At 37.1% G+C, this 11,677-nt stretch overlaps 1 long non-coding RNA gene across 1 annotated transcript; it reads right to left on the bottom strand.

The window, feature by feature from the left end:
* Positions 1-6,851: 6,851 nt before the first annotated feature.
* On the bottom strand, positions 6,852-7,981 carry LOC114924497 (uncharacterized). Its single transcript, XR_003811872.2, has 3 exons — positions 7,653-7,981; positions 7,272-7,554; positions 6,852-7,190 (listed from the first exon to the last, which is right to left on the bottom strand). It is a non-coding gene; the product is annotated as an uncharacterized lncRNA (long non-coding RNA).
* Positions 7,982-11,677: the final 3,696 nt, after the last annotated feature.

The following is an 11,677-nucleotide window of genomic DNA, read 5'->3' as shown; positions in this document are numbered from 1 at the left end:
GTATTGGTTTCAAGTTTCTTGTTGAGCTGAAAGCAATTAGTGCAAGAAACAAAAAAAAAGTAGTTGAGGGTTGATAACATTAAATACTTGAAAAAAAAAATAAAAGTTCTAAATTCTAAAATTTTAGTAATTCTCTTGTTGTGTATTTAATAAAATAAAAAATAAAAAAATATTTACTAATAATTATCTTAAGCTAAATCCTTTTCTTTGATTTAAAATTTTAAATCATAAGAGTGATTATTCAGTAAACATACATAGCCTTTTGAATTTGGAGCTTCTAAGTGTGATTTTTTATTTTTAAATAATTTTTTTATATTTTTTATTTTATTTATAAAATAAATAGTGAAAGATCACACTTTATTTTTTAAAATAAAATTTAAAATTTAAAAGAGTCAAATTTTAACATTTTAGGTACTTTTCCTAATTGTACTATTTAAATCTTGCAAAAATAATTAAAAAAGCTATATAAAAAGTTTAAATACCAATTTAGGATTTTAGTCTATAAGATGATCTTTAATTAGGATATATACGTAAAACTAACAAAACACTGTAGCTATTAATTTGTTTTTCTGAAACTGGAAGTACGAAAATGATAAAGTTGGTGAGGCTAATAATAGGTGTCATTGATCTTGTTGACAAGGATAGAAATGAGTGTCCTTGTTACTCTCAGAATTAAAATGATGGTGTTTGCTACGGTGTTTATAAAGTATTATCTAATTACTAAAATAGGTAAAATAATTAATTCTAAATTTAAAAGTATAAAAATTAAAAAATTTTAAATATTTTAAAATTATTATAAAAAGTAATTTAAGTAAAGTTAGACACCAAACAAAAGGTATCATAGAATTATCCTAAAAGATAGGGATCAAATTATATAAATTATTATCACACCTAGGCAATAGCTAGGTAGATATGATAGGATTTGAGTTTTACTCTAATTAATTTTATGTGTGGATTGAAATTTTATTTAAAATTTAATTTTATTTTATGTGTGAGTTTAAAATTTTTTAATTTTAACTTTATTTGTATTCTAAAGTTTTTAACTTTATTTTATCTAATTTCATTTGTAGAAAAATCAAAATTTTTAAATAAATATAAAATTCAATCATTTTATATTTTATACATATTAATAAAATAAAAATTTAAATTTAAATTAAAATTAAAAATAATAAAATTTTAAAATAATTTAACATAAAATTACAAATAGTATGATCATTAAATTTTTAATAAAATTAAAATAACACAAACAAAGATAAATGTCTTGTCACTTTTTTTCTAACTCTAACTTTTTACAATATTACTCTTTAAATAATAAATGTACTAAATTATAATTCAAATGATTAGTTAATAGTTACTTTAAACTTTTATAAAAAAGAGGTCATAGATTCAATACCTACTTTTTTTATTACACATATAATATTTAAACAGCAGATCAGGTAGACAGGTTGATTAGGGTTGGATACGTAGGATAATGCATAAATATAAATAATTCTTATTTAAATTTGAGTTTATTTATCTTATATTTTAAAAATATATATCAAAATTATAAAATAATAAATTTTTTATTGGAATATAAAAAATTTAAGATTTTAATGGATTTATTTTATATTTATTAAATTAAATTATTTAAATTCTTTCACTAATGATAAACTTATTATAGGGCACATACATGTTAGTTAAATCGAAAAATATTTTTGTTTTGGTTTTGGTTGGTTTTGGTATAATGTCATATGTATTTTAATAGATTAAGTACGATTTTGTTCTCTAACATAGGGGCCGAAAATTTATTTTGTCCCCGACCTTTTTTCCACTATAAAATGGTTCCAAAAGTTTCATTTTGTTTTAAAATTGTCCTTCGAACGAAAATACACTTTCCCCTTCTTCCCCAAATTAAAATCAACTAAAATACAAAAACAAAAGCAGAATGCAGAGGCAGAAAGCAGAAGCAGAAAATAGAAGCAGTGAAACAACAACAACAATGAAACATTAGCTAGAAGAACAACACCAACAACAACAATAGATAATGAAATCAGAACAACAACAAAAGCAAAACCAAAAGTAGAAGCAAAAGCAGAAACGGCAAAAAGCATCTACGACCGAGTAAGGAGGAGGAGCAGAAACGGCGAGCGGCGCGCAAGTGGCGGCGGCACTGAACGCGGTCTCCTCTCCCTTCCGATCTCTCTCTTCTCCCTTAACTTTCTCTTCTCTTATTGCTCTGTGTTTCCTCTTCCGATCACAAGCGGCGGTGCGGCATTCCCTTCCCTCCCCCCTTCTTCTCTCCCCTCCCTCCGATTCTCTTTCTTTCTCTCTCTCTTTCTCTCTCCCGCCCAATTCTCTTTTCTCCCCTCGTGTCTCGTGGCTTTTCTTTCTTTTTTTATTTTATTTTATAATTTTTTTAATGAGAGATAATTTGATAATAAAAATAAAAAAATTAGTAAAAAGAACGATTTTAAAATAAACTGAAACTTTTGGGATTATTTTATAACGAAAAAAAGATCAATGATAAAATAAATTTTCAATCTCTAAGTTAAAAACCAAAATCGTACTTAATCCTATTTTAATTAACTTGTTATATCAGAATTTAATTTATGATATTAATACTTAATGGAGCAAACTAATAATATGGACTAAAATAGAAAGTTTTTAAATTTTATAAGAAATAAAACTAAAAGTATATAAATAATAAACTTATTTAAGCCTTTAAATATTTTATTTTAATACAATTCTGTGTATTTATCAAAACTGTTTATAATTTATAGGACAGATCGAGTATGTAATAATACGATATGAAAGTTGATGACACAAGATACGCAGGATAGATCGTGGCTCATTTACTTAGTTAGGGTTTTGCTCATACTTTTGTCTTCTACTTCTAAATCAAACAAGACGAAAATAATTATACTCCTCTAGTTACCAGTGTTAGGAAATTATACTCCTCTAGTTACCAGTGTTAGAAAATTATTTTAATTTTTTAATTTGTTTGTTATCAGTACATATATTAATTATAATTATAAATTATGCTATTTTAAATTAAATGACTTATATAATGGTGATCTTATTTATTATTTTAAATGCTAAATTGAATAAGTCATTATTACTTTTGATTTAAAATTAAATGAGAATGAAATCGGATATTATTTTTTGTTCTTTAGATAATTATTTTTTAGATTTTAGATATATTATCTTTTGGACTTTAGATACTATTTTATTTGAGTTTAATGGTTTAATGGATGCCATGCTCAAATATAAATAGTGTCTTCAGGGTTTCGATTCTCAATATATCAAAGCCGTTTTTGTTGCTCTTTCCTGATCAAAAGAGTAATAATTCAGCCACCTAAAAATACAAAAAACTTTAGTTGAAGAAGATCAAAAGAACCACAAGATTCAAATTATTCTATCAATTTCTGACTTTTATGAGTAAAGGTACACTTCCGCATTATGTTATATTTTTAGTGATTCAATATAAATAATCTGAATTAATAAAATTATTTATTCCAACAAATAATATCATAGCCATCCATTATTTAATTATCGAAAATATTCAATTTTTTATTTTTCTATTATCGAATCAATATATATATGTATGTTGTTTACGTTATAAATTGTTGAACGCATATATGTGAACTTGTTTGAGTTTGTGTGTGTGCGTCAATATATATATATATATATCCATCGATATGCCCTCCTGTGTTCCTTATAAAGGAATATAAAATATATATATATATATATATATTTGTGTTCCTTAATCAATAATTCAATATATGCGCGTATTATGTATGTGCGATTGTGCCTATATATATGTTCGGTCTATTGGATTGTGCCTATATATATGTTCGGTTTATTGGGTACCGGACGGTTTGGAGGTGTCCTCAGATGAACGGGAAGGGCATAGCCTGGAATCGGGTTGCAAGGGTGAAGCGGGGAGGCCAACGTTCCGAGCTCTCGAGGCGGAAGGGGGTGTCACCTGCAAAGACACTCCGACGCTCAAGTCAGTCGAGTGTGTAGGCGAGAAAGGGGTAAAATAGTATGTGACGTACTTTGGAGGAGGGGCTCTCCAAATATACTTTGTCAGAAGTGGGTCCCACAAAGGCAAAACCCACCTTTCTCGAAACTTCCTTGTACAGTTGTGGCGGCCAACTATCTTGGACGCGTGTTCGGGTCGGCGAATGAGTGCCTCACACCCGACCGTTCGGGTTGGGTGGTGTAACACCCTAACTACCAAAGCCCACGCTTCCGGCTGCGCGACTCTGATAGCTCGGACATTACGACGACACTTATACTATTTAATACTAAAATATGAGCCTGTTTAAAACTTTAAACCACAAGACTGCTCCCAAAAATACTTTCCTTCGACAAAGTACATCCATAGATACCATACCACTTACAAAACTCATCAACAGTACATCCATATATATATAAATAATATTACAAACATTAACCAATACAATTCCTATCCCTCTTACAGAATATATCAAGATAAAGGCGAGGGTACAATAAAACATAACTAAAATAATACAGAGCATCACAACAACAATTACATAAACTCTTCGTGACTTCAGCGCCCATATCCTGAAAGGGGGAAAAATGTAGGGGGGGTGAGAACATCATCCTCGAAAGGGTTCTCAGTAGAGGGTTTTTGGGAATTACTGTAATAGGATACATGAAGATAAATCGTACCAGTGATTAATAACCGACTTATGCCTCTTTTCAAAAACAACAGTTTACAATAAAAGTAAAGTCGGAAATCTTTTCTGAAAGAGGAACCGTTCAATTCTCAAAACATCAAAGCCTTTCAAAATGGTTTATCTATACTGAACCAAAGTAGCCTTTCACATTTTATTCCAAACCAGAAACACAAAACCAAAATCAACCATCGGTTCATCTCATTCCAACCACGGCCCTAGGCCCAATCAATCCAACCACGGCCCTAGGCCCAAACAATCCAACCACGGCCCTAGGCCCAAACAATCCAACCTTCAACCAAATCACCACAATCCAACAGAATTCCAGTTGCAAACACAGATAGGAAGATGCAAGCACAAACAAACAGTTATTGCAAGTAGAACAATTAGCAATTAATCACATAGGCAAAACAAGTACAATATGCACACCCAAACAATGTCACATAGATGCATATGATGCATGCCTGTCCCTAGTGGCTGATGATATCATCTGTCGGTTATATAGCCAACCCGACACGTCCTGGTAGCTAACCATGGACAGAAACACCCCTTGCGGAGCAAGTAGGTTTGAGCTACAACCCCATTGCTACTACCCGCTCAACCCAGAGCCAGTGGAATAACCACTACTGCGGCTACTACCCAGGCGGGTATTTAACAGCTCAACCTGGAGCGAGTGGAATTACCACTACTACCGCTACTACCCAGGCGTCACAGTCTCTAACCTGGAGCAAGTGGGACAAACCACAACCCTTGCTACTACCCAGGTATCTCAAGCATATATTCATTCAGTTCCAACCATGGATCAACATTCATCTCAGCCATCCGGCTTAAATTCATAATTCATAGTCAGCCATACGGCGCACAACTCATTCGGCAATCAGCCATAAACAATATCATACATAGCCATTCCGGCTCACGGTTCAATCCAAGACCAGCCAATATTCATAATCATACATAGCCATTCCGGCCCATAACAAAACCACACTTCCACCATTCAACATCATCAAATTCATAAAACCGGCATTTAAGCCATAAATCACTTTTCTCAAGCCATTTTGCTTTGAAATCAAGTTTCAACTCTTTTCAGCCATGGCTTTAAAGGTCTCATTTCTCAAATCATCTCAGGCTCATAAGCCAAATTTTCTAAAAGTGAGTTCCCTTTTTAAAACAAAGCCACTCTCGGCATTCTCTTTCCAAAACTTCCAAAACCATGGAAAGTTAAAGATTCATTTTGGGAACATTCAAAATCACCCATCCAACAATGGGATTTTAAAACAAAAGTTTCCCGAAAAAGTTCCAAGTCTTTAGGGAAGGTCAATCTATATCAATTCTTTAAGATTCATTGAAACTCTTAAAATCATAGATTCTCGGTTCAAGTAAATAAAAACTGAATTTACTATAAAACCGGCCATACAAAATCACAAGTTCCAACCCGGTCCAAAAATCAACTCATTTGAAACGGAACCGGTTCATTTGAATCAAACCACTTTCAGGTTTCTTTTTGGAACTCATTTTTCTAACTCTTCCAAAATGCCTCAAACTTGATTAATCAATCAAAAGTCTAGATTCCTTTGAAATCACTAAAAACTCCTTTTTATATTAAAATCAATATTAGAGCATCATTCTTTCCTTCAGTGATTCAAACGGTAAAAATAGTTCAGTTCTAAATAAGCCGAACTCAACGTATAAGGTTCATTAAATAAATTAAGCTTGAAAACATAAATATCCTCTTAATAAATCAAATAATACAATTTCTCAAATCCAACCCTTTTTAAATAACTTTTCAAACAAGACTAGGATTTTGCAGAAATTTCGGCAGCACCTCCCCTAAAACTTGGACTTTTGCCACCCGGTTCGGGTCCCAACTAAACCGTTTCTCATTCCTTTTCAACAACACAAAACCAGAAATCAATTCAAAGCAAGCTAAATCCAACAATCGCCTCAGTGGCGTATCTCAAGGATACCATTTCAAAATCAACTCAATATCAACCATTTTAACTCATTTTCAAAGTCTTAAGGAAACAGCTCAGTAATAAATCATTTGTCCAAAACCAAGTTAATTAAAGTAAATAAGGCTGAATTCAAAGGTGCATTCGACTTTTCAAATCATCAAAATAATTAACTCAAATCAAATCAATCCTCAACGGATTAAACTCAGATTTCAAATCTTTAAGGAATCAACTGCAAACATTACATTTCACAAAGCCGCACAACAATTCAGCCAAACCAACATCCATAACCATTCGAGTCAATCAAATAATACATAAGGCAGATACAATCACCACATACACAATATCTCACATCAGTATCCATATGTAATAATTTCAATACATAAAACATAGTTTTTGGAAAGCGCCCCTACCTCAAAACGCAAATTCCATAACCCAAATGCGTCACCAAAACTCTCAAACAACTCGAATTTACCGGCAGCTTACATCACAGCTTTGTTTACTCTCACAGCAGCAAGGACAACCCTTACGCGCAACATGTGGCTCCGATAACTTAATCCTAGAAAACATTATCTTTGCGAAAGCCTTAAAATACATAACGGGATATGAACGAGGAAGGTTTCGAGGCAGAGATACTTACGGTAACTAAAGAATACTGACTGAACCAAAGGACAGAAGCTTCGGCGGTGTTTTCGATAGCCACAGAACCGCCCTTGGCAGCCGGAATCGCCGCGACTCAGCCTGCTCCGTTAGTAGTTCCCAGCACCTATTCTCAGCATCGGTGGTGACCCAGCAGCAAAAGGGCAAGCTAACAGAGATTCCAGCAACAGATAAAATAGTCCCAAAGTGAATACTAGCTGCAATCGCAACCTCCACACCGAGCCAGCAACCATCTCCAGAAATGGCAGTGGCGATGCAACTTACTATAACCATTTAATAAACACAAACAGTTTCATTGACAACTTCAAAGTAAGAGTGAATTGGTAGAGCTAGGGAGAACCAGAAACAGGGTAAGGCTCACCAAATCAGTAGCGGTTCCCGGCGGTAGCAGCGGCGGGTGAGCGGCGGTCCTTGGGCGGTGACGCACGCTACTGAACGCACGACCTCCCTCTCCTCGCAGCTCTCTCCCAACTCGGTGATGACAGTGACGCGGTGGTGCGACGGCCGGACGGCGACAGATCCGACAGGAACGGGACCCTTGGAGGCACAGGATACGGCGGGGCTAGCAGCGGTAGAGCGCAATGGCTCCCTTTCTCCCTCGCGTCGTCTCTATCTCTCTCTTACTCAGGCTGGAACGACGCCTCCATGGTGGCAGCAAATCGGTGGCGACGTGGTGGTGCGATGGCGATCTCCCCCCTCCTCTACTCCGCCGCGACTCAGTCTCCCTCTCCCTCTGTTGGCGACGGCGGCGACGGTGGCAATGGCACCCACCACACCGCCTCCCTCTTCTGTCAGACGGCGACGTGATGGTGGTGCAACCCAGTACACCGGCGCGACTGCTTCCTCTCCTCTTCCCCTTCTCCGCGACCAACAGTGCCTCGTGGGTGTGCGTGTGTTGTGTTTATCACAGGGCTGCGCAGCAAAGAGGATGAAGGAGAGACTGTTGGCTGCGCAGCATGAAGAGAAGGATTTTTGGGGGTGGTGTATCAAAATTAGGTTTAGGGTTAAGCTAGGGGTAGTTTTGTAATTTCAATTAAAAATTGGGAATAATATAGTAATTGAAATCCAATTTAAATCCAACACTATTTGTATATAGAAAAATACTATTTACTCATCACTTTTACAAATTATTTTCAACAAAATGCCCAAATCAAATAATTAGAAATAATATACTTAATTTCTCTATTTTTCAAAATAGCAGTACTAATATTTAAAATATTAGTTGCTTAGTCCATAACATATAAAATCCTTATTATTTCACAACTATCAACCTTATAATTCAAATATAGAAAATAATCCAATAATTATAAAATTGGATAATAATCATAACTCGTCTCAAATCCAATAAATCAAAAATTGCCTTAATTATCTTTAATAAAATAATTTCTGAAATCAAGGCTATAAATAACTATATGATTTGAGACTTACTCATAAAAAGACTTTTCAATGGTTCTGGGTCTTACAGGTGGTTCGGGGGTTGGGGCAGCCCAAAGTTCGGTTTGGGCCAGGCCGTAACAGTGCCCCAACGCGCCAACAATAGTCGCATGGGCTATTGGTGGCGTGTTACCTCTTCTCTCACGCGTTGTCGCCAGGTCGGCCGTCCGTGGAGGGGACGTGCCTCTTGCGCGCGTGTTCGTTCGTTGATGGGACGATCATTCGTTGCCTCGTTCTTCGCGCAGAGCATTAAATGCTCATAATGGGTTAAAAAACCCCGCATGCAAAGACCGTTTTACCCCTAGTCTTTTCCCGCTTCTTTGAGTAGCAGTTTTAAAACCGTTTTGTATTCGTTCCCATATCTTTACTTCAACTATCTCCATCTTCTTCTTTCCCAAAATTCCCAGAGCACTGCTCTTGCTTTCTTGTGCATCTACTTCTCTTCTTCCTTCTTCAAGACTAATCCAGGTAAGCAGTTGTTTCTTTATTTTCTGCTTTGTGTTTGTTTTGCTTTTGCCATTGTTTCCTATCACATGCATGCTGTTTGCTTGATTTTGTAAGCTGGATAGCCTTTAGTGTCGAGTAGGTGTGTTAGGGGGGTTACCATTCCAGGGTAGGCTTTTGTTAGGATTTAGTTCTAGCCATGCTTAATTTTAGTCATAGAAAAGGTTAAGTGTGGTCTCTGGGTTTTTTCGAGCTCCCGACCTCATAGACTAATCGAGTGGTACCCCCACTGTAGGTATGCCTCGCGTTGTCTCCCGGGCTTCTTCCTCCGTCGCGGGTTATGACCCGTACGCTTGGGTGGTTTCCGACCTCAGGGACTCCCCAAACCAGATGGGTGAGGAGGAGCTCACCGAGTTCCATCAGGCCGAGTACCTGTGCGGGGGTACTGACGAGGAGGCCAACTACGACGTTTTCGTACCTGCTCCCCACAAGCGGTTGTACGAGCTCAACTTCCATGCGCCCCGGGTTGCCGACTGGATTTGGTTTTACAAAGCCATGTTCACCCAAGTGAGGGTTCGTATCCCTTCTATGCTTTCCAAATGGGGCTCCTTAGTCAGATCTCCGTGGCGCCGTCGCAGCTGCATCCGAACAGTTAGGCTTCAATCCACTGTTTTGAGATGGTATGTGAGTACTTGGAGCTGCCGGTGTCCGTCGACATCTTCCTTTACTTCTTTAACCTTACGAACCCTTCCAAGAAGGTGAAGGCAAGGAAAGAGTTTATGTCCTTCCGATCTGCCCAAGGACGGAGGATATTTGGCTTGTTCAAGGACTCTTACCATGGATTCAAGGACAAGTATTTTAAGGTACGGCCGGTTAAGGGTCGCAACCCTTTTTGGTTGTCGTTGGAGGGAGAACGCCTCATGCCGACATATTGGAGTTTCGGGGCGGGGTCCAACGCTTTCATCAAGGTGACTTACAAGGGGATGTCGGCCGTGGACCGAAAAATTGCCGACGTGTTGTGGGCTGTTTTTGGGAGAAACCATGTGAACCCCCACCTCCTAATGGGTAGCCGGGAGGTCGCCCGGGATTATATTTGTGAGTCGTTTTTGTCGTGTTGTTTTTTGCATGGTTGCTTCTTTTGATTTGGTATGCTGATTACTGACTAACTTGTTCATTTCTGTTGTAGTGGGAATGTCTGCTGAAGTGACCGGCCTTGAAAACTTGTTCAAAACTTTCTTAGTAGAAAGTGATGGGAGAAAGCCGACGAGCAATCGGTAGTTCCTCCCGGGAACGAGGGGGATCAAGCGGTGCCCTCACCTCGCGATGTCGTCATGTCGGACAAGCTTGTCAATGCGGCGTGTGATTTCCCCATTCTCGAGGAGTTAGCTGGTACCGGGCACTCATCTTTCGTTCAGCAGGCCGAGGATGACGACTTGAGGGTCATTCTTACCCCTAAGAGGCAAAGGTCGCTTCTAGTCCCGAAGGGGTTCTGATAAACCACTATTTTATGGTCTACAATGTGTTCAATTTTGTGGTTTTATCATGGTCTTTACCCACTTATTCATATAATTAGCATGCATTTATATTTCCTTCCTAAAATTATTACATGATTGAAAACATGCTTCTTTGGTCTTAATTTAGCTAATCTTAATCCTCTCTTATTACCATTCGATGCCTTGATCTGTGTGTTAAGTGTTTCAGGCTTTATAGGGCATGAATGAGTGAGAGATTGGGAAGGAAGCTTGCAAAAATGGAAGAAACACAAGAAATTGAGGAGATGACCAGCGAGAAGTGACGCGTACGCGTTAGCGATGCAACCGCGCGGAAGAAAGGAATCCGCAGTGACGCGGCCGCATGGCTCACGCGACCGCGCGAATTGGAAAAGCACAAGTGACGCAGAAGCGTGGACGACGCGAATGCGTGACAGGGAAAAACGCAAATGACGCGTCCGCATGGATGATGCGATCGCGTGACGTGCGCGATCTGCAGAGTTACAAAACTCGCTGGCAGAGATTCTAGGCCGCATTTTAACCCAGTTTTTCGGCCCAGAAACACAGATTAAAGTCAGGAAACTTGCAGAGACTCAGGAGGCTTTTCATAATTCATAATTTGTAGTTTAGATATAGTTTTTAGAGAGAGAGGCTCTCTCCTCTCTCTTAGGATTTAGAAATTAGGATTTTTAGAAATTAGGATTTATTTCAACTCTTCATCAGGTTCAATATTTCCTTTACTTTATATTTATCTCTTATTTTCAGATACTTTAATGCTTTTATTGATATTTGATTTATGTTGCCCAATTGGCTTATGAACTTTTCATGTTAGGATTATACATTATTAAGATGTTTTCAGATTTATGATTTCAATTCAGCTTTCCTTTTTGCCTTGGTTAAGAAATCAGTAACTCAGGAGTTATCTTAGCTCAACATAATTGATAACTGTTATCTTTGCTAATTGAATTGAACTTCAATAATCCCAACCTTTTCTTAGAAAATAAATAGGATTCGAAGG

The sequence above is a fragment of the Arachis hypogaea genome, chromosome 9, assembly GCF_003086295.3.
Source record: "Arachis hypogaea cultivar Tifrunner chromosome 9, arahy.Tifrunner.gnm2.J5K5, whole genome shotgun sequence".
In the NCBI taxonomy this organism is placed as follows: Eukaryota; Viridiplantae; Streptophyta; class Magnoliopsida; order Fabales; family Fabaceae; genus Arachis; species Arachis hypogaea.
The sequence above is the reverse complement of the archived record's forward strand: the minus strand, read 5'-3'. Positions and strand labels throughout refer to the sequence as shown.